This window comes from Plectropomus leopardus, chromosome 7 (genome assembly GCF_008729295.1).
Source record: "Plectropomus leopardus isolate mb chromosome 7, YSFRI_Pleo_2.0, whole genome shotgun sequence".
Classification (NCBI taxonomy): domain Eukaryota; kingdom Metazoa; phylum Chordata; class Actinopteri; order Perciformes; family Serranidae; genus Plectropomus; species Plectropomus leopardus.
Genome location: NC_056469.1, coordinates 20,092,926 through 20,112,908, shown reverse-complemented (window position 1 = coordinate 20,112,908; position 19,983 = coordinate 20,092,926). Strand labels below are relative to the sequence as shown.

The 19,983-nt window shown below is 39.3% G+C and overlaps 1 protein-coding gene across 2 annotated transcripts in view; it reads right to left on the bottom strand.

Moving 5' to 3' along the window:
- Nucleotides 1–19,983, bottom strand: part of LOC121945100 (mannosyl-oligosaccharide 1,2-alpha-mannosidase IA) — a 231,244-nt gene that overhangs the window by 80,065 nt on the left and 131,196 nt on the right. The window lies entirely within an intron of this gene.

Here is a 19,983-nt window from a genome sequence, read left to right as displayed (position 1 = left end):
TGACGCAGTCTCTCTGCACTCCCCCTCTTCTCTTTGTACACATGTTGTAATGGAGATTCTCTCTCAACAGAAATCAACGTCGAGAGGAGCCAGGCCAGTCTCTAAAACTCAGGTCAGAAAGTCAAAGCCACGTAGTTGTGTTCCCCAGTGTTTTGTTTCCTCACAACCATTTTTTTCTCTGAGGTGTCTCTTTTACAAGTGTGGGGCAAAATCGATCAATGGAGACTGACTCAGGTAGAATTTTATTTCAGTGCATTTGCTGTAAGTTCTTTAAAATGTCATCCATTGCTCCTCTTCTTTTTGACATTTAGAGTTTTAAACTGAAGACTGTTCTGCATCAGATAACTCTGGAGATAACTCAGTGGAATCCCTTCTTAATAATACAGAGCAATAATTTGACAGAAAGAAAGAAAGAGGTTATTGGAAATTGGTAAATAAAATCAGCATTTTTCTTAAAAAGAGCAACTCAAAGCAATATATTTTTGAGTATACATGTGTTTCTATCCACCTGTTTTATGCACATAAAAAATGGTAAAACTAGAAAAAACAAAGTTGAAATAACACATTAGATTCTGAAGAAAAGTTGGTGTATTGATAAAAAAAAAAACCTGCAAGCAAACACCAGCAAACTGTCCAATTCCCAAAAATGATTTCATTGTGACTTTTTGGTAACTTTCAGTTGTATTTTACTGGTCCCTCTCCTAAGCACTTGCTAGAGGAAACAGATGTACAAAGTATTCTTTTGTATTGATAAAAATGAAATGGAAACAGACTTAGTAAATAAATTGTGACGTACACGGGAATGAAACTTCTGAAGAGAGGATAAGATTAGGGCAGACAGAAACACCACACAATTTCACGTTTTCTGATCATTTCCACTGTTTGAGGTTTGACTGGTGCTCTCTGAATGATGTCATCTGTTGCACCCTCTTCTGCAAATGTTTAATTGGCCCAATCCCCCCAGTAATATGGGCCTTGTACATTTTTCCATACAATGGATAGTTACATTTGTACGTTTCATACGTATCATTTCTAAAGAAAGCAAGATGAGAAAGATGTCTGTATTTGTTATATGTTATGTATGTTTACATTTTAATGTAGTGTAATGTGTCTTGTGTTCTATGTATATGTTTGTCTAGTGACCTCCTTGAAAATGAGATGGTACAGCTCAAGGGGCTACCCTTTAATAAATTCAAATTCAAATTCTAAACGTAGTTTGGATTACATATGAGCTGAGATTCTCTTCAGGAGGAGGAGGGGATAGTCGATGGTGAGACAGCTGCCAAGCAGCAGATTACAATCTGAGACCAGCACCAGAATCAGGTATTTTTGACACATCCAGACATTCTCAGCTGTGTTTGTTGATACCAAATCAGATATCAAAGGCCAAAATATGATATTTTCCTAGCTCCAATCTTGTGTTTTTTGTTCCTAAACCTAACAATAAATTATCCATAACATAACCACAACATAAAATTGAAAAATAAAAAGCAAAGTTTCAACATACCTGCTGTGTACATATGTTACGTACATATACATGGTTTGCAGAAATGTTGAATGCCATAATTTATTTTGGTGACTGGGTTTTCTTCTAATAGCACCTGTCTGGAGAAATAGCACTAGCAGCATTGTTAGTCTTCATGGGCCCAATAATTGCATATTTGTAGAATTATCAAACATTTCCATGCTACATCCATGAAACCTTATGAGGAGAAGAGTTGTGTAAAGTTGCTGTTTCTGTTTGCCAACTTTAAATGTATTTGGTCTACCTCTTTTCTACAGAATATATGATAAAAGAGATAACACTGCATGTGTCTAAACATGCCACTATAATTTTTGCCTCTTATGCTAGCTGAAGGTTGAAGCAGTCTGGTGCTCATTGACTTGGGGACCCATAGAAAAGGAAATTGCTATCTCAAGTGTAGATGATAAGGAAATAGTAATTGGGTGGCAGAGAGGGCAATTAGCTCCACTCTGAGGAATAGCATGGAGATGGGAAGTCACTGGCATCTGTTCAAGGGTATCATTTATCTCCATATCTTCTCTTTAAAATCTTTATGTACTTAATCCTCATTTTGTATTATCATACTTATCGTGAATCAATACTTGGCATCAATAATTATCAAATGTGTTGGTCTTTTAATCTACATATTGGATGTTGTCAGCAAAATATTGCTGCATAAAATTTCTCCATCCAATTGGTTCCTTAAAAGAATAGCTTGGCATTTTGGAAAAAAAATCCCCAATTCACTGTCTTACTGAGAGTAATGGGCCTTTTCCATTGGCACTTTTGGCCATGCCGATTTTCTTTGTCAGGTTTAACATGCCGCACCGGGCCAGAGATGGACTTTCTCTGTATTAGGACTAAAAGGGTCGCCCAACCACCTCCAAGCGGAAGGCCGTAACATCTAGCAGATGACAACCAATCCTTGATGACCCCACTTTCTCCCCCTGAAATAAGTGTGTGTGTTGTGATACTTCGTTCACCTTTGTCTGTGCAGGAGACCAGAGAGAAGGATGTTTTTAAAGTCTCTGTGTTCAGCTCTCAGTGTTTTTGTAGCCTCTAACTGAATCTCTTTGATTTACAGTTCAGTCATGTTGAGTTACTGCTGATGAAAACTCAACATTTCCTATTTTGTTGCTTCACAAAAAAAGCTTTTACATAACAAAATAATGGAGAGTTAATAGGAAATGAAATCTGTTAATCACTGAATAAGCAGAAAATATTTAGCAGCTTTTCTTTTCAATACAAACAAGTCTACTGATACCACAGTTTGGGAAGTCCAAGAAGAACCAGCCACAGTGATGTGTTAGAGGAAGAGCTGCAGACAATGCATCTCTGCAAACAGCTCACCTCCAACTGGTGAACTTGTTAACCTGCCTGCTGTGTGATGGAAAAACACTTAAGCAGTGGATCTGCCTGCTGCTTTAAAACGTCACTCACTCAAGAGAAGCCGTCATCACACCTTAAAGCGGGTAGCGCTGTTGTAATGGAGCTGCAAATACCTGCCGTGCCAGCCTTACATGCTAAAACAAATCAAACTAGCCGAGCCAGCTCATGAGTGTGGAAAAGAGGCATTAGATGAGAAGATCAACACCACTCTCATGTATGTTTGGTAGATAAAAAAACAATAAGATGTCGTGTTGTTTTGTTTGGATTAAACAAACAAGATATAGCCTGTTAATTTGTACACTTTAAAGGTGCTGCTGGGTGGATTTTGTTATATTTGCACTGAGACAGGGTAGTCGTTTCCCCCAGTTTCCAGTCTTAATGGTAATCTAAATTAACCAGCTACTGTTTCCAACTTCATTTTTACTGTACAGACTAGAAAGCCTCTCACCTAAAACTAGGCAAGAATGCTAAAAAACATATTTCCAACCAAAAATGTCAAACTATTCCTTTATTGTGCATTGTCCTTGCCATGTGTTATGTAATGTTACAAATCAGGTAATAAATACAGGGCTGTCCCGTCAAGGTGCTGGCTCCATCCCTGAAGTCAGCACACTGGTGACATTTCTTGAGACAAAGCACTGATGCCTCTGTCAGGGCGGCCGAGCTGAGCTGTCTTGCCAACCCTGAAATGAGCGGCCCATTCAGTAATGGCAATACGATGGCAGTGATTAGGGATGGAGTGTCTATTTATCACCAGGGACAGTGGCACTCAGCAAGACAGGCAGCAGGTACAGCGAGGGAGGACAAGTAATGCTGACAAAGGTTTTGCTAATCAGACTTTTAGCTCCAAATGCAGGCCCAATAAATCACTCTGCAAGCGCTGTATAAAACTTCCATTCATACCAACGCAATATAGAACAAAGTGCATTTAGATATGAAATGAGCCTACGGGCACACTTTCTATGAAAAAAGGGGTTTTGTTGTTTTTTGCATTTTGTATTGGATGCATTTTTCAGGAACAACTAGAACGTTGTTTCAGTGCAAATGGGGCAACCCGTTCAGATTTGCATCTACATTAAATCAACTAAAGAAGCAAGCCCTGAGGCTCCGGAAAAGCGCAAAACTTAAACTCACACTGACATAAATCGATTCAATCATCGCATCATAAGCAAGACATCAAGACAGAAGATTAAAAACAAAGTCAAAGTCCTCCGAGAGGCTGGGTTCATAGATAAAAATGCTGCTTTCGTTGAAACTGCACAGAAGGTGAAGTCGAATAACTGCACAGCAGACTGGATTTGACTCACTATAGAAGTGGTTACAGCTCAATAGCTTTTTTCAGCTTACATTCTTAATTTGTACCAAAACAGAAGCAAATTGCTTCGTTTTTTGTTCATTGTCCAAGTTTAGTTTAAATACATTTTTTCAAAGCTATTAGGCCTGCGCACTTGAGCTGTTAATTGGAAAAACACATCTGGTTCATTTGGGTGACTGAAATATCATAATTTATCATTTTTCTACCCATAATTCTAATTAAAAAAAACTAACGCATTATTTAATTTCAGTTTTTAATGATTAATTAAGTGTCTCGAAATTTATGGTAAAATGGATATTTTCATCCAAGTGAAAGCACACACGGTCATATTCATGATGGGAAAAAAAAATCAATGAAGAGCAGATCAAAGAAAATTATGGGAAATGTCAACATGAATAATTCAGTTTCAGTCATTGTGTTATTACTTGGCCATTTCTCCATCTTTAGTCTGAATGTTAAAATTGGCTTAGTTTAATACAGTTTGATGCAATTTTAAGCTGAATTTAAAGGGTTACATTTCCTTGAAAATAGAGGATGGATGAATCAGAAGGAAGTCAGAGGTGATTCCAAAAACCAAATCTTTCTCTCTCGCTCAAAAAAAAAAGGAATTGTAAAAGTACTCCATTACCACTGAGACACAAAATGCTGCAGCACGAGTTCAATTTAACTGTGCCGCTGCTCCTTGAGGCACGTTAAAGCATGGTGCAGCAAGCATGACAAAGAAATCGGGTAAAGTGAATAACACCTGTTTTTAGCCTTTTTTTGTACTTGTCTCTCTTCACGGTGCTCAAGCTGAGGACCTAATTAGGAGACAACACAAGGTTGTCAGAGTAAACACAGAGGCTCCCTCCACCTCTGCCACAAACATGGAACTCTGCCTCCAGTTTGCCTGTCTGCCTGTCTGCCTTCATTTCTCAGCCTGCTGCAGCAGAAAGTGAGAAATGAGACGTTCTGAAGGGCGATTACTCAACAGCGAGAACAAATCTGCATTGCAGTGTTGCAGCAAGTACAAACAACCTCTTACTTGCACAAACATATTAGTGATGAAGCTCTCCGATGCCAAGGGAAAACTCTAAATACTCTACTCTAAATACTTGTCAGGATTTGACTCCACATCTCCCTCATCGCCCTGTATAGTTTCCTGGCACTGTAACACCTAACCTATTTGGTCAGGTTGAATAAACCATGGTGCTTTTGCCCGTTTAGCATGGTTTCTTTGGAGTGGTTTGAAAGTTGTCAAACAAGCCCCGCTGCAAACCAAACAGCTTGACCAAGACTATTTCCAAGTGATCTCTGGTTTGTGATGTAAAAGCAAATGGAAGACAACAAGATTTTCTTGACAGCAGATATGTGATTTTAGCTTGATTTCAAAAACTATACTAGTAATAAATCCATCTGATGTTTGTGGCGGTAAGCAATCTGTATGTAAATTATTTTGAAGAATAGCTTTCCTGATTAATCAGACAGTCAAAAGCAGCTGAAAATGTGGTCCACTGTACCCGTATCCCACACAAGGCAATGTTTTTCTTCTGTATCTACCTGTTTCTCATTAACATATAGCTGATTAGCACTCTAATAATGCCTGTAATCAGTTATTTCTTCATAAGAAAGCATTTCATTTTAAACGTTAAAGGTATTTACATTTTCCACAACCTGCTGTCAGTCACCTCTGTCAGATTTCCTCATGTGGATCAGAGCCCTGTACAGGTCCAGTTTTGTAAACCCACACCTGAAAAGATCTGTACTAGTACCAACCCTTTACCCAAGATTATGTTCGAGTCAAATCCAGACGCACCCTGACCCATGACTAAACATACAGGCTACACTTCAATCACTTTAAAGTGCTTTAGTTTTACTGTGCAACTAGGACATGTATTGCTTTCATATCATAATCAATTTGCCTGTTTGGCAGAATTTATCTCCAACTATATTGCTAATCACTATGCCGAGGTTTAGAGCCAGAACTATAAATCAATAAATCAATTAGCCAGTAGTCTTAAATGTGTCACCAACTAATAAGATAATTAACTGATCCATTTGAGCAATTTTTTTGAGGAAAAAAACGTCAAAATTCTTTGATCCAAGCTTCTTAAAGGTGAATGTTTTCTGTTTTCTCTGCTCCTCTATGACAGTAAACTAAATATTGCTGGGTTGTGGACAAAAGAGGACATCTGAGGTCTTCATCTTGAGCTTTCGGACCAAACAACTAATCAGTTATTTGAGAAAATAATCAACAGATTATTTACTACAATGAAAATAACCGTTATCTGCAGCCCTAATGATTGTTATGTATCAAAAGAAGATTGTCCACAATCCCTGGTTTAAGGTGGGCTCTCGAAACCATAAATCTGAGGAAAGGTCTCTTCTAATGGCTGCACTCCACGCTGGAATGGCGAGCTCAGGTTGTGTCATAGCCCTTGAAAATAACAAAAATCATGGGTGCTGATTGGCTTGCCAATATTAGCTAATTTAGATGCTGCAAATACCAGATCATAATCTTAATTTTTTATTCATCCATAAAAAACAGACATTTTTTTTGGACTCACCTGCAGTCCTCCTGCCTTTAGCTTATTTTAATGATGATTATACTTGTGAATTCTTACAGATATATTTTTTGCCCCTTCACACAACTGTTTTTAGGTTACCTTGGTTACCCGACTCAGTGCAGGACTCTGAAATGTGATTATGCAGGATGACATCATGAAAACTGTCCAATCAATGTGTTATTTGGTAGTCTGTATAATATCCGAGTTCACACCTCTTAGATCATTTATATAAAGTCAGTGTGAACATAAAATAAACCAGGACTCAGACATGTACTCATCCAGGCTGGACAACATGAACTAAAGGCATTAAATGCACTCTTCGTATTTATTTCCAAACAGGTAAGTAGATCACTTGAACGAAAAGAGTCTCAAATGTCACAGACAACTGGTTACTGCATTTAACAATCCTTTGAGTATTCAAAATTATGCATGATACCTGGAGAAAAATTTGCATTTTAATTGTTCAACATAATGTAACTGTTGTGCAGGAATAGCCACGGCAGAAAAGAAAATTAATTAATGAGTGTAATGACTCGTTGGGTACATCGCTGTCACACCTTGTAGGTGTTCTGCTTCACCAGCACCATGCAATATTCCTGACAGCGTTTGATGCTGGTTTCTCTGTTGATGAGCATTCAACAGTGGTGGCAAAGATTGCCGTCGGACTCAGCCCAGATTTGCCTGGGACATGAGCCTGATTGGCATGGCTGGCGTGCCACTGTGTGCCAAGGAGCTGAGTAGACTGTTGCCCAGTGGTGTGTCCTGCTCAAACACTAATGTAATGATTTACTGCTAATAAAGAGGCATCATTGTCACTGGGCAGATGACCATTTGCATCTCCGGGATCCAGGTTTCGACGGGCTCCCACATTTCAAAAGCCGAATTAAACTGATGTGACAGGAAAAAATGATCCGATGAGCCAAGGATAAAATTAAGCAGATGATTGCTTCTCCTACCAGAGCTGGTGATTCACACTTACTGGCTGTGATTTAACGTAACATTGCTAATTAACATGGAGAAATCATGAAAGGGACCAATTAGATCCTGCTACTCTAATCTCTGTCAGTCTAGCATGCTGCACTCTAAAAGCTGCTGCCTCTGCTGAAAGGAGTTTCCCCAAGGCTGCTGGTCTCCACCCCACTACTTTCAGGACAGAAAGCTGTGTGGCTGCTTTTTTTTTTGTTCATAGTTCATTAATTATAGTCTTGATCAGCGTCCAAGCTGTGAGAGCAGTCTCCAACATTAGTGTTAATGACCGCTAACCTCTGGAGCATGCTAAACAGCCCTCTCTGAAGGAGAGAGGAGCTCTTAACTTCATGCCAATAAAAAAGGGGGGAACCCACAAATGAGGAGCACACACTGCTCAATATTTAGGTGGGTGACATCGCCCTAGCTGTAAAGACATTATTGTTTGATCAGTGTTAAAACACTGTAGTGTGGTCACACAGTACATGATTTGTTTATAGATATCTGCATTTTTAAGATTACTTAAAAACAGAGTGATGCGGGAATGAGTCCAACCCCCTCCAGCTCTATTTTTTACATACAATGCCTTGGCATCAAAACAGCATGATATTTCTGCCTTGCACAGGAAATCATCAAATGTTAAAATAGGGCCCAAGTCAAAAAATGCAGAAGTAATCCTTTGACTTTTTAGAATGGCCTACAAAAAATGTCTTCCCTCTATGGAGGTAATGATGTGGTTTTTCTTATTACACATGTATCATTACAGTATATTAGCATGCTGTAAGAGACTGACGTCCCCATTTCATTTCATTACGCTTCTTTGAAATCACTGTAATAAAATAAATAATGAGTTTAATCAAAAAGAGCTATGTTGCCTTCTGTGAGAAGCTCATTTTAATTTTTCTACATCAATCCAAAACATCAGTGAGTCGAGTCTCTTCTTCTGGAGCCTTTATTCATGGCTGGAATTTTAAATGCAAAGTGACTGTTTCTGATTCTTCAATAGCATTTTAACTTATGGTAATGGTTATCAGTTGCAATACATCAAGTTCTTTTTCTTTTACTTGACTGCTCCACTCTTGTTACATTCCCATGATGCATTTGCGGGTAGATGACTCAGTGAGCACCTATTCCCATCCCAGGCCCCATAAACCGGGATTAAATGGTCTGAGCAGAGAGGTATTAAGATAAACCGTTGGCTAATGGTTCAAATCTCATCAGGTACTGATTTACATTTTATTTCTTTGATAACACTTATCTTTCAAAATCTGGAAATTAATCAGCGGCTAACGTCTCGTTAAACACCATCAAACACTCGCCGAAGACAGGATGTAAACATTTCCACTAAATGCATTAAACTAAATTAACAGCCTGGTGAATAATTAATCAGATATGAAGGGTGATAATTTATATCTGAATTACAACTCAGCCCATCACCCCTCCATCTTTTCCCCTCACATCTTCTCCCAGAGTATTTGTCTATCTGCATCTGTCTATTTTCAGAGCTCTTCTTTTGATGCTCTCTCTATGCATCCACAAATACACACACATACACACACAAGCAGCATCAGGAGAGCAGTATTCTGTGTACAGGTCTTTGCTCTCTCCTGGGGGATGCGGCAGCTCCCCACCGAGTCCTCTATGATAATGCTTCGGTCTCGTGGGACTTTGCTATGCTCTCACTCTGCCATTATTATTCACCCCACTGCAGTCCATCTTCCATCTCCCTGACTCTGTGTGTAACTGTCTGCCTCTGTCTCTCATCACATACCTCCCACTGTATTTGGCCTTGCTGACTGAGCCACATCCTTCACTTTGTCTGAGCAGCACTGGTGGCTGCTTGCTCCCAAACTGCCGACATGAAAGAAAACAGAGGTGCTTGAGCTGCCTGATGTTCCACTGTATTTAGGATGATCTATTGAGCACTATGCTATGCAGATGAGATTATTAAAGGAGTTAAATAATGCACACAGTGCAAACAATTTTGTCTCAATATACTTGTCTTCATATAGCTTTAATGGTATTTGAGTGAAACTTGAAAAGTCAGTTGCAGATTTATGCTGGAAGTTGCTCCAAAATCTAATCATCATTTTCTTGACAGGAGGTTCCTGTGATGAATCGAGGAAGTTGCTCTTGAGTCCTGTTTTTCAGTAAAGGTGGCAACTCTGTGGATATTTTCTCCAAATAGTCGACTGATTATTTCGTCAAAATAAGAAAAGAAAAAAAAGTCAGAAAAGGTATTGAAAAATGCCCTGCCACTTATTTCCCAAGGATCCACGATAGATCTTCATATTGATTGTTTTAGCTTGGTTTTGCTCTCCAACTCCTGAGAGAATATCTGGCTCAGCTGGATCAGCTGCTAAACACTCCACTATGTTCAACAGGTAGTTGCTAACTTTGCGTATCTGCTGTTTAGTGCCATGCAGATAGCGTACAATGGGTTTATCTGGGCATGTTCGCTTAAAAATGCTGCTTGCTGTGGTTAGGAATTATGTGAACCAATTAAGTGAACCAAAACGGAAAAGTTGTGTGCAATGAAACCAAAATTTGAGCTGAAATGCTCTAAAGAGCTGAGGAAACCTCCAGAGTCAAGTAATAATTCTCTGCAGGTTTCATCCCCACAAGTGACACCATCCAAAAACACAGTAATTTGATGCACCTTTATCATAAAATACTGACTGTTTTAAGCCTTAAGGTACATGCCCACAGGATCTGTCGTTTCTACGCTTCCCATTTAATGTGTATGTAAACAGCAGTGCAATGCATTCTGGTTGTTTCAAAGGAGAAAGGCATCCACTCCTCATTTGCATAGAGTTGAATCTAGGCTACTTAATGCAAATCAGGGGCATCTGGCATAACTTTTTCTTATCATCATAATATAAAAGAAAGTTGCCAAACAAGCCTCCATGTTGATCCAGTTGGAAATACAGGAGCAAAACGCCCACGTGCCGGGTGGCACGCCCTTCAAGCGTCCAATGTTGGAAAGCAGCGTGACCCCTCACGTCTGAAAACACCCCTATGGACACGTGCCATCGGCTGCTTCTGTGCATACGCCATATTCTATCAGAATTTATGGTGCAACTGAATAGCTTTCCATGAAAGTCTCCACTCTCAAGACCGACAGACGATAAATGTTAAAATACAATATGTGAAGTCACTCAGTCTGCAGAGTCTGTCCTCATCTTAAAGCAATACTCTCATGTCTTTCCTATGCCAAATGAGTCCATGGGGAGAAAGTGCACGAATGATATTGAAACGTTCTGGTTAATATCCGTGATGATGAACCACCCACGCACGATGTCCTTTGCCCTCCACATCCTGAGACAGAATGTCAGCTCAGCTTGACCTCAGCTCCGGGGCACAGCGTCTTCACTGAAGCATCTTGCAGCACCGTAAAATGACACAGTTTTTCCCCGAGACGCCTGCATGACTGGAAGCAAGTTGGGTCTCGTTTAGTGCGGACAGGAGGTCACCGAGGGTGAAAAAACAGCTCCACAGAGGTAATCAACAACCTTGCTCCAGGTCTTCTTGTTACCAACTGATGTCACTTCATCTTGTCCTCAAACGTGAGCATACATTAAGAGGAACAACTGATTAAAATCAGGCCCATTTACAAACTTCAAGATGCAAAATATGGATGAGATGGCTAGACACAAAAATGTTAAAAAAAAGTATCAGGGAAATCAGCAAAAAAATTCTGTAAGGTTGCTCAAAATATTTTTAGATAACAATCTACATGCACTTTATATTTGCCTGAGGCGTATGCAGAGTTGAACTCAGTCAACATTTTTTCTTCTTTGACAATTATGCTGGAAATAGTTACCGATACATTTCTCTACGTTTCCAGCGGTGTTATGCATGTGTGTCTTGGTTCAGTACACACACTGTATTGTTCAGTTGGTGAGACGCTGCAGGCAATCTCTGAGACGATTTGATGAAGTTCTTCTCCCTCCTAACTCTATTCTCTCACCAAACTTTCACTCTTCCGTGAAAGGAATGTGTGTTGTGTGGAAGTAAACTTTCTGTCTCTCTGGCCTCTGGGCCCAGCATCCTTTTGAGGTTGAACAGATTAACAGCAACAACAATGAGCGATGTATCTGAACTCATTCTACCAAAAAGTCAATTACACCTGAATTATAACATCACTGATATAAATACACTTGAGCTATTTTCAATCTAAATGTGTTATCTTGCTGAAAAGTTTATTTGATTGTAATGAAACTGAGACCTCAAGCTAATGCAGGCATTTTGTACTGCATACAGACATCGCAAGCTGACAGCGGTGTTGTACAGGGAGATTTGAAGGACTGGTTTTTTTTCTGCTCTGGGATGTTGCAGGGAGATATGTGCTTCTGACAGTGTACAACTTCCACCACAGTTTCAAAAAAATACTACAATATTCTGCTTCATTCTGCTACTGACACAGCCCCTTCTGAGCTTTACTTCACATTTCAGCACTGTCAAGCTCACAGCAAGTGACCGCAACACCAAATGAGTGCAGGCAAAAAATAACCCAAAACAAACAAGAGACTGCAGTCATGCTAGCGGCTCTGTGAGGCTTTGCCTTGGCACAGTGGCGCTTTGAGCTTAATGTTAACAAATACACAATGACAATGTTAACAAATACACAATGACAATGATAACATGCTGATGTACAGTGGATAATGTCGACCAAGTTCTCAGGGTATCAGTCACAAGTTTCATCACAATATATAATATTATATACATAGTGTATATATATATGTATATTTAAAATTAATTACTAAAATTTAGAAACATAATATATGTAATTCTGAAATTAACCTTTTTGCATAATCTGCTGTATGGCGCCTTTCTAGTCTTCCGACCACTCAAAGCATTTTTACAGTACATGCCACATTCACCCATTCACACACTCATTCATACACTGCTGACCTGCTTGTAAGTTAAACATTTACATTTCCTTTCACATCAATAGCACAGTCATCAGGAGTAATTTGGGGCTCAGTATGCCCAAGGATTCTTTCACAGGACTTAAGGAGCTGGGAATCCAAACACTGATGTTTCCATTAGTGTACAACCTGAGCCAGCGCTCCACTGGGGATCATGAATGTCTGTATAAAATTTCACAACAATCCATTCAATAGTTGAAGAGATATTTTAGTCTGGACCAAAGTGGTGGGCCAACCAACTGCCGGGCTGCCGTGTGGCCAAAAACTGCTCTGCTTACACATCAGCACTCGTGAACTGCTCAGGGGTAGAAAAACGAAGCTTGCACCATGACAGAAACACAGCTCCTTTCTTCAGTTGCTTCCAATGACACCCACGAGACTTCACACTCACTTAAGTCTCGCCTGAGATGTGGAATTATAGGCCTGATTGTGCTAATTATCCAGTCACTTTGCTGCCCGGGTTGGGCTCTGGAGATTTTCACTGCAGTGTATCAGGAGTTACTGCCAGTACATGTTGCAAGTACTCCGAAGAGGCTTCATGGGAATCATCCACAAACACACAGGGGGACTGTTTAATCTATAACCAGCTGCAATTGTAAAATCACAATCACATGAGATTTTACTGGGAAAGATGGTCACACTTCAGCGTCTGCGTGAGTTCAGAGTGACAGCAGATACACAACATAACAGAGAATATAACTAAGTTATCCGAAATACTATTAATGTCCCTTAATGTTCTGTTGACAGCAGAGACAGTCAAAAGTCAGCCTGCAGGGTAATATTACATGGCAGACTAACAAATAAATAAAATACATGGTTAGAGTTTGTCTACTTAAAATGTATCAACAACAACAAAGCCTTTCAGTCCCATGGTGCACTTGTAACTGTATCCTAAAGGCCAAACCTTTCTGTGTCATCCAGTTGAAAAATTCTTTATTCATAGTTTCTACTTTTTTTTAAAATAAAAAAACCCAAACCTTCAATTGGAGTACAGCTTCAAAAAGCCATCAGCAATACAGCATCCACAAAACCTGTAAAGGCAGAATTTTTGCTATCATTTCATTTTTGTTACTTTCACCAAAGGAAGTGAGGAAGGAACAGCAGGACTAAAGAAGGAATGGGAGGTAAGGCAAAACTAGATTTTGTTCTTTACCGTTAAGTTGCTAAAAAAAGACCTTGTTTTTCTGCAACTGTAATGTGTGCTCCATTTTTAAGTTGGTGCTTGTTACAAAGAAGTAAACTTCATAATTCTGAAAATTCTGACCCCTTGCTTTTTTAATAACAATATTTACTTGTATTTTTTAATTTCAATACTAAAGTACATTTTAATATCATACAACTACTATTGATACTAAAGTACAATAAATATCAGATACTTAAAAACTTTTACACAAGTAATATATGAGTATGGCTTTCAGGTACTTCATCCACCACTGTTGAGGATAGCTGGGTAACAACTGACAGTGTCGAGCAACTGAAGCCTTTTACCCAAAGCTGAACATTTTTCAAACGGAAAAAAACAACCAGTATGCAATGCTGAGGGCTAAAAGAAACTGCTTTTAGAAATCAGCAAATCTCTGGCATTGCTTATAAGATGACAGTTCTGTAGCTGCTAAATCTAACTGGATTATCAATTATTGTGGTTTTCACAACAAAATGTAAAAAACAACTACCTCATAATCACGTCCCAGGTCCCAATCTGTGCACTCAGTGCTTCCAGCAAAACAGACTTTCTTACAAAACTGTTGAAAAGAACAGAATGTTTTTCATCTTTCTGAATATGTTTCTTAAGACTGAACAGTGAGCCTTGAAGAGTGACTGCCTGTCAGTAGCTTATAAATAGTTGCATCTCTGCATATGAGTGAATGACCACAGGTTTTAGAGTGGAAGCCTATAACAAGAGTCTGTAATGTTGAGGAACAAAAGGATGGTCTGAATGGTCTCATTTTTTCTCTTGTAGTGTTATCTCTTGTTTTTCTGTCCTTCATATAGCATGTGGCTGGATTAAGTCCCCCATAGACCCCTGAGTGAGTCACCCCAAAGGTCCATGACTTGTAACAATGCAGGTAATGTGTTTTTTGTACTCATCTGTAAATGTTTTCTACTCGCTGTTATTACTTTAAGCCCATTTTATTCTGTTCCAAAACCAATAAATCCTCCATATCGTAAACATAACAAACACAGACTGAGGCTGGATCTGTACAGAATAACCCTGTAACAAATTAGACACTGAAAGATCTGGCCACACTTGTGTGTGTATTTAAACTACAAGAGTATGAGAGAAAGTAGATGAAAGTCTGAATAGACAGAGGGTTTGAGTAAAATGATCGGAGCGATCTGTTCCCATTGTGTCATTTTATCACCCCCTGATCTAATAAATTTCCTGCTGATGGGAGAGAAGTGCTGAACCAGACAATAACTGATATGGAAAGTGTTGAAATAACAGTGAGTGAAAGAGGAGATGAGGAGGAGGAGGGGATCTAGAGGAGTAATACATTTTGGGAGGCAACATGAGGGAACACAATCCAATATCAAAGTCCTCATTAATCACTTTTCATTGGTCTATTTTAAATGAGATAAGGTGTGACGATCAGCCAGAGGACAAGTACTTGACCACAGCTCAAAAGTCATCGAGCAGTGACAAAACTGTTGATAAGAGGATCCTCATAATAGAGCAACATATAGCATGTCAGACTCAACCATAATGCTAACTGGCTGCAACAATGCCAACTGCTCCTTCAAGCTTTATGTAGCAACAGCTTGTGAAAAAATATGGCAAAAGCTAGCTGTGGCGGAAACATTCTGGAGCTTCTTTTGATTTGGTAACTGTCTGTGCCGCCAGGACAGGCCAGTCCGTCTGTTGAGCAGCTCTTCAAGATCTGCCTCAGGAGCTTGTTGTTTGCTTAAATGTCATATGGTTAAATGCATATCAAAGATTGTAATTTGTTCAATTGGCAAAGAGTGTTTAAAATCTGGTGCTCCTGCCTTACTTAATTCATTAGTTGAAATCTGAACAGAAGTGAAGAATTCAGCATTTGTGTTTGGTTTAAATCTTACTGGAAGAATGCGTTTTATGAACAATCATCGCAGTGAGCATCTGCTGATGTCTGAGCCTCCTGATGGGAGGAAACAGACCGAAGCCTATAGGAGTGAGAATCTCTAAGCACCTCACACTTTGATTCGGATTCATAGGGCTACAATGCAATCTTAAAACCATTAATGATGTGTCTTGAAGCATCAAAATTTTATTTCTTTACATGATAAATATTTCCTCACAATGTGACTACTTGCTACTTTTAAAACATTATATTTTTGTGATCCATAATTTAAAAAAACAGAGTAATTTACTTCCATTATCTTTTTTATATTAGGTTCTGTATGCAACGTTCAGGCATTAATACAGCAGCAAACCACTCTTTGCTACAGAAAGATATAGTGGAGTAATAGTGTCCTGAGTGTGTGTAGTGCGTGGTAATCAGAGCTTCTCTTAGGTTTGTAATGGTAGTCAGTCCGGCAATCCGTGCATGTTAGTGCATGTGTGTATTCCACCGGCTAGCTAATCACTACAGCTTTGCACTGCACTCATTCAGCTGTTACCACTGATATCGAGAGTGTCTCGTTGCATAAGTATTGCACCCACCGGTCTCATTTTGCCACCCCATTGCATCTCTGTGTGAACTGGAATTTACATAAAGCTGGCATAGCATCAGCTAACTAAGCTAAATAACACAGCACTACAGCTAAAAACAAACCATATGATTGGATGACACTCCACCGCATCACTGGAGCGCTGACAAAAGCTGAGGTCAGCTCAACTTTGGTTTGCAATGTGTCATGCATGTCAACAGCGAAAAGTGTCAGGCATCAGTTGGTAGCACCAAGTAGCCAGCTTCCATTAAAAATGAATAATAGCCTGTTGCTGCATCGCTTGAGTGTGAAGGCAGCATCAAAGTAGTACAATAGTAGTAACTAATGGAAGCCTAGCCTAACTTAGAACATAAACATAATGCACATGTTTACGTCTGATGGTTTCACCATCCCGGTAGCTCAGCCTGTTAAAGCTTGGTCTTAAAAAAATGTTTCAGGGCATCATAAGGTCGAGAACTGGGTTTGAAATTTAGGACTGACTTCTGCATTGAGACATAATTTATCAAGAGAAAATCATGACGCACCTAAGAATTTTTCCCCACCCCCCATAAAAAGCTGGAGAAAATTGAAAATCATAACATGAATTAAAAAGTTAGTGTAAAATAAGACACCACAGATGGAGTTTTTGATTGAAAACGTGTTATTTAAAACCCTTTTGGGCACCAAGTAAGTTGTGAATCTTAATTACAAATTTAGAGAGATATTATTGACTTTTTTGTAGTTTGTCCTGACGGATGCCTTATCCAATAACCGTTAAGAATATACCTGATAATAAACCAACATCCCTTGAAAAAAAGTTTAACTGTCAAAAAAGTCTGCTAAATTTATAAATAAGGTAATGTCACAGATAAAATTTCTCATGCAAAACTAAGCACTGACCTAAAGTCAAAAGAGATTAAATCACCCTAGACATATAAAGGGGAAAAATGTGTTATTTGTGTTAGACAAATAACTAATTTTATCTACGAGAATATAAAGATCTGCAAAAAGTTGAAAACAAAACTTGCAGGTGGAGTAGTTCTACAAGTGACTTTTTACACATTTAAATTTTGATTTAAACTTTACAATACTGAGATAGAAATTACATTTAGAATATAAAACTGATCTGCTACCCAAAATACAGATGTTTTTCATGAAAAACAACCAAGTAGTATAGGTTTAAACAACAACAATACAATTTTCTTCAAGTGCTAATTTTTCCTTTTAGCTGCTCTTACACTGCACGCATTTACCTAAGTGGTATTTTGTGGAAATCAGGACATCAGAAATTTTCCTTAGGCTCTGTGCAAGCCTGGTGAACCATTACCAAGTGCATCTGACAATCTGTATATAGAGAGCCAGTGAGTTATTTTTTCTCAGGCAGGCATGTAGATGTCCAAACTGCATGAGGTAGTTTGGTATAAAAATGATATCCTGTGACACAGAAATGTTTGTCAAGTGCACTGCAGACTCTCTGAGGTGTTCCAGTTATTTGATATCTGAAAAAGACCATGTCTTTGTGCTGTAGATGTGCTAGAGAGTGTGTGTGTCAGTGTGTAACAAAGCCCTCACATCTCTCCCTGTCGCTCCCAGTTTTACACAGATCAATCATAACTCCATTTACCATGCTGACAAAAAAACTGCCATATCAAATTCATAAACGTGCGTGAATAAATATGAATTACAGCAAAACTGGCTGATTTATTTCCAGAGAAGATGAGAGAAGCTCATACTGAGCTGCTGCCCTACGATGCCGTCATTGGATTATAAAACAATCTGACATCTAGTCACGTTTTTTGATGACAGAGGACAGGCACTCCACCAGGACATGTAAATTATTTGCCCTCAAAAAAGCAAACTATTTGGAGAATGAATCTAAATTGTCACCAATAAGTCACATCTAATTGTTTCAGAGAAGATGCGAGTAGCAGCCTGGTAGATGTGACCCCCCCAGTGAAGGCATGAGGGAGTGACGGATTGTGGCAGAGATCACACCCATGACAAAGTGCAGTTTAAATCTGCGTTTGTTGTCTTTATGATTGGTGACAGTGTGGCTGTCTGTCGGCGGCTGCCATTACTGGCCGTCTCCACTCACAGGCTGAGAGGGCTGCCACAGCTAGCAGCTACAGCTCCTCTCAAAGTTAATCTGCATTCACTGGGATAGACCGGCCGCAGGGAGGCAGAAAAGTTGTGTGTGTATGTGTGTGCGTGTGAGTGTCATGCCTCTCTCCATGTCTGCCTTTCACTATGCATATGTATCTGAGGGTGTGTGTGTGTTTATGCCATAGACTGTAAAAATGGAGGACATGACAACTCCCCATAACATCTCAATCTCCCCCTCGTGGCTAGTTGCAGAATAGGTCAGGAACCTATCTATGTTAGCGGATGGGACATGGGCCAAACTAAAAACTCAAAGTACACACTGAATACATTTTTTCTGAAGATGTTTTCTTTCATTTTATGTAGGTTTCGTCACACTGATGTCCCCCGAAACTGGGAACCATAGCTGCTCTAATGGCTTTTAACCAATCTGCTGCAATGGTTTTGGTGTCTAGTCTATTTACTTTTCTATATTACTTTAGTGCCCAGTGTAACTGCAAGAACAGCACACACACACACGTGTAAACAGACAAGGCAGAGACAGAAGATTAGCTCTATGTATAATTAGAAAGGAGCAGAGCAGCAGAACTGTGTTTTGGTCACTTTAGTCACACCTGCAGCTTGTACTACAGAGATGAAGTAGTAAATGGGCTGGCATTTGTATTACTCTTTTGTAGTTCTTCCACCAATCAAAGTGCTTTCTCACTACTACTTACATTCACACGTACATTCATACACTGATGGCCAAGGCTCCCATGCAAGGTGCCACTTGCTTCTTGCTTCCCTTTTTTTAATACATTAATGCATGACACAGGAGCAATTTGGGGTTCAGTGTCTTGCCCAAGGGTATTTCCATATGCATACTGGAGGAGCCAGGGATTGAAACACAAACTTTCCAGTTAGAGGCTGACCCGCTCTACCGCAAAAAGTTACTGGAGCTGGTACCAGAATCTGTACAAATGTTAACAGTACCCAAACCTAATGGGCCTGACCTGGATACCATGTCTCCAACCTTGGATTGTTCGTGTGTAGACTGTGGCACTCATTTGTGGGATATTTTGGCTTCATATTTGTGCAGTGGGTGGATGAAGAAATGTGTCTTCAATCTTTTTATACAGTCGACAGCCGGTTTGTGTCATGAGTGAAAAGCACAGTATCTGAAAACTGAAGGTTTCCTTTGATGTGCAGGATGACATAATGCTCCCTGTGGATTCTTTATGGCCTCAAAACCGGCGGTGACAACAATATTATTGAACTCCACGAGATTAAAGCTCACCATAAACACACTGCTAGTGTGTTTTAGCCCTAATAATATACTGGGGCTGCACCTCAGTGGAATAAACAAATAAAAATGCATGCATAACTGTTTGCTTGATAATATCTATTCCCACACAATGGTGTGCTGTTCAAATGTACCCGAGGCATCATGTGCACTATGCCACACATGTCAAATACGGTCAGGACTGTTTTCTTAATAATTTACCTGAAATAAATAATTGTTTTTATTGTAACTGAAGCAATTTCTGTAGGCAAACAAATCTTTTCAAAGTGGAGACATGTAACATCTTGTCATAATAGGCTGTGAATTGGTGTAATTATTGCCTA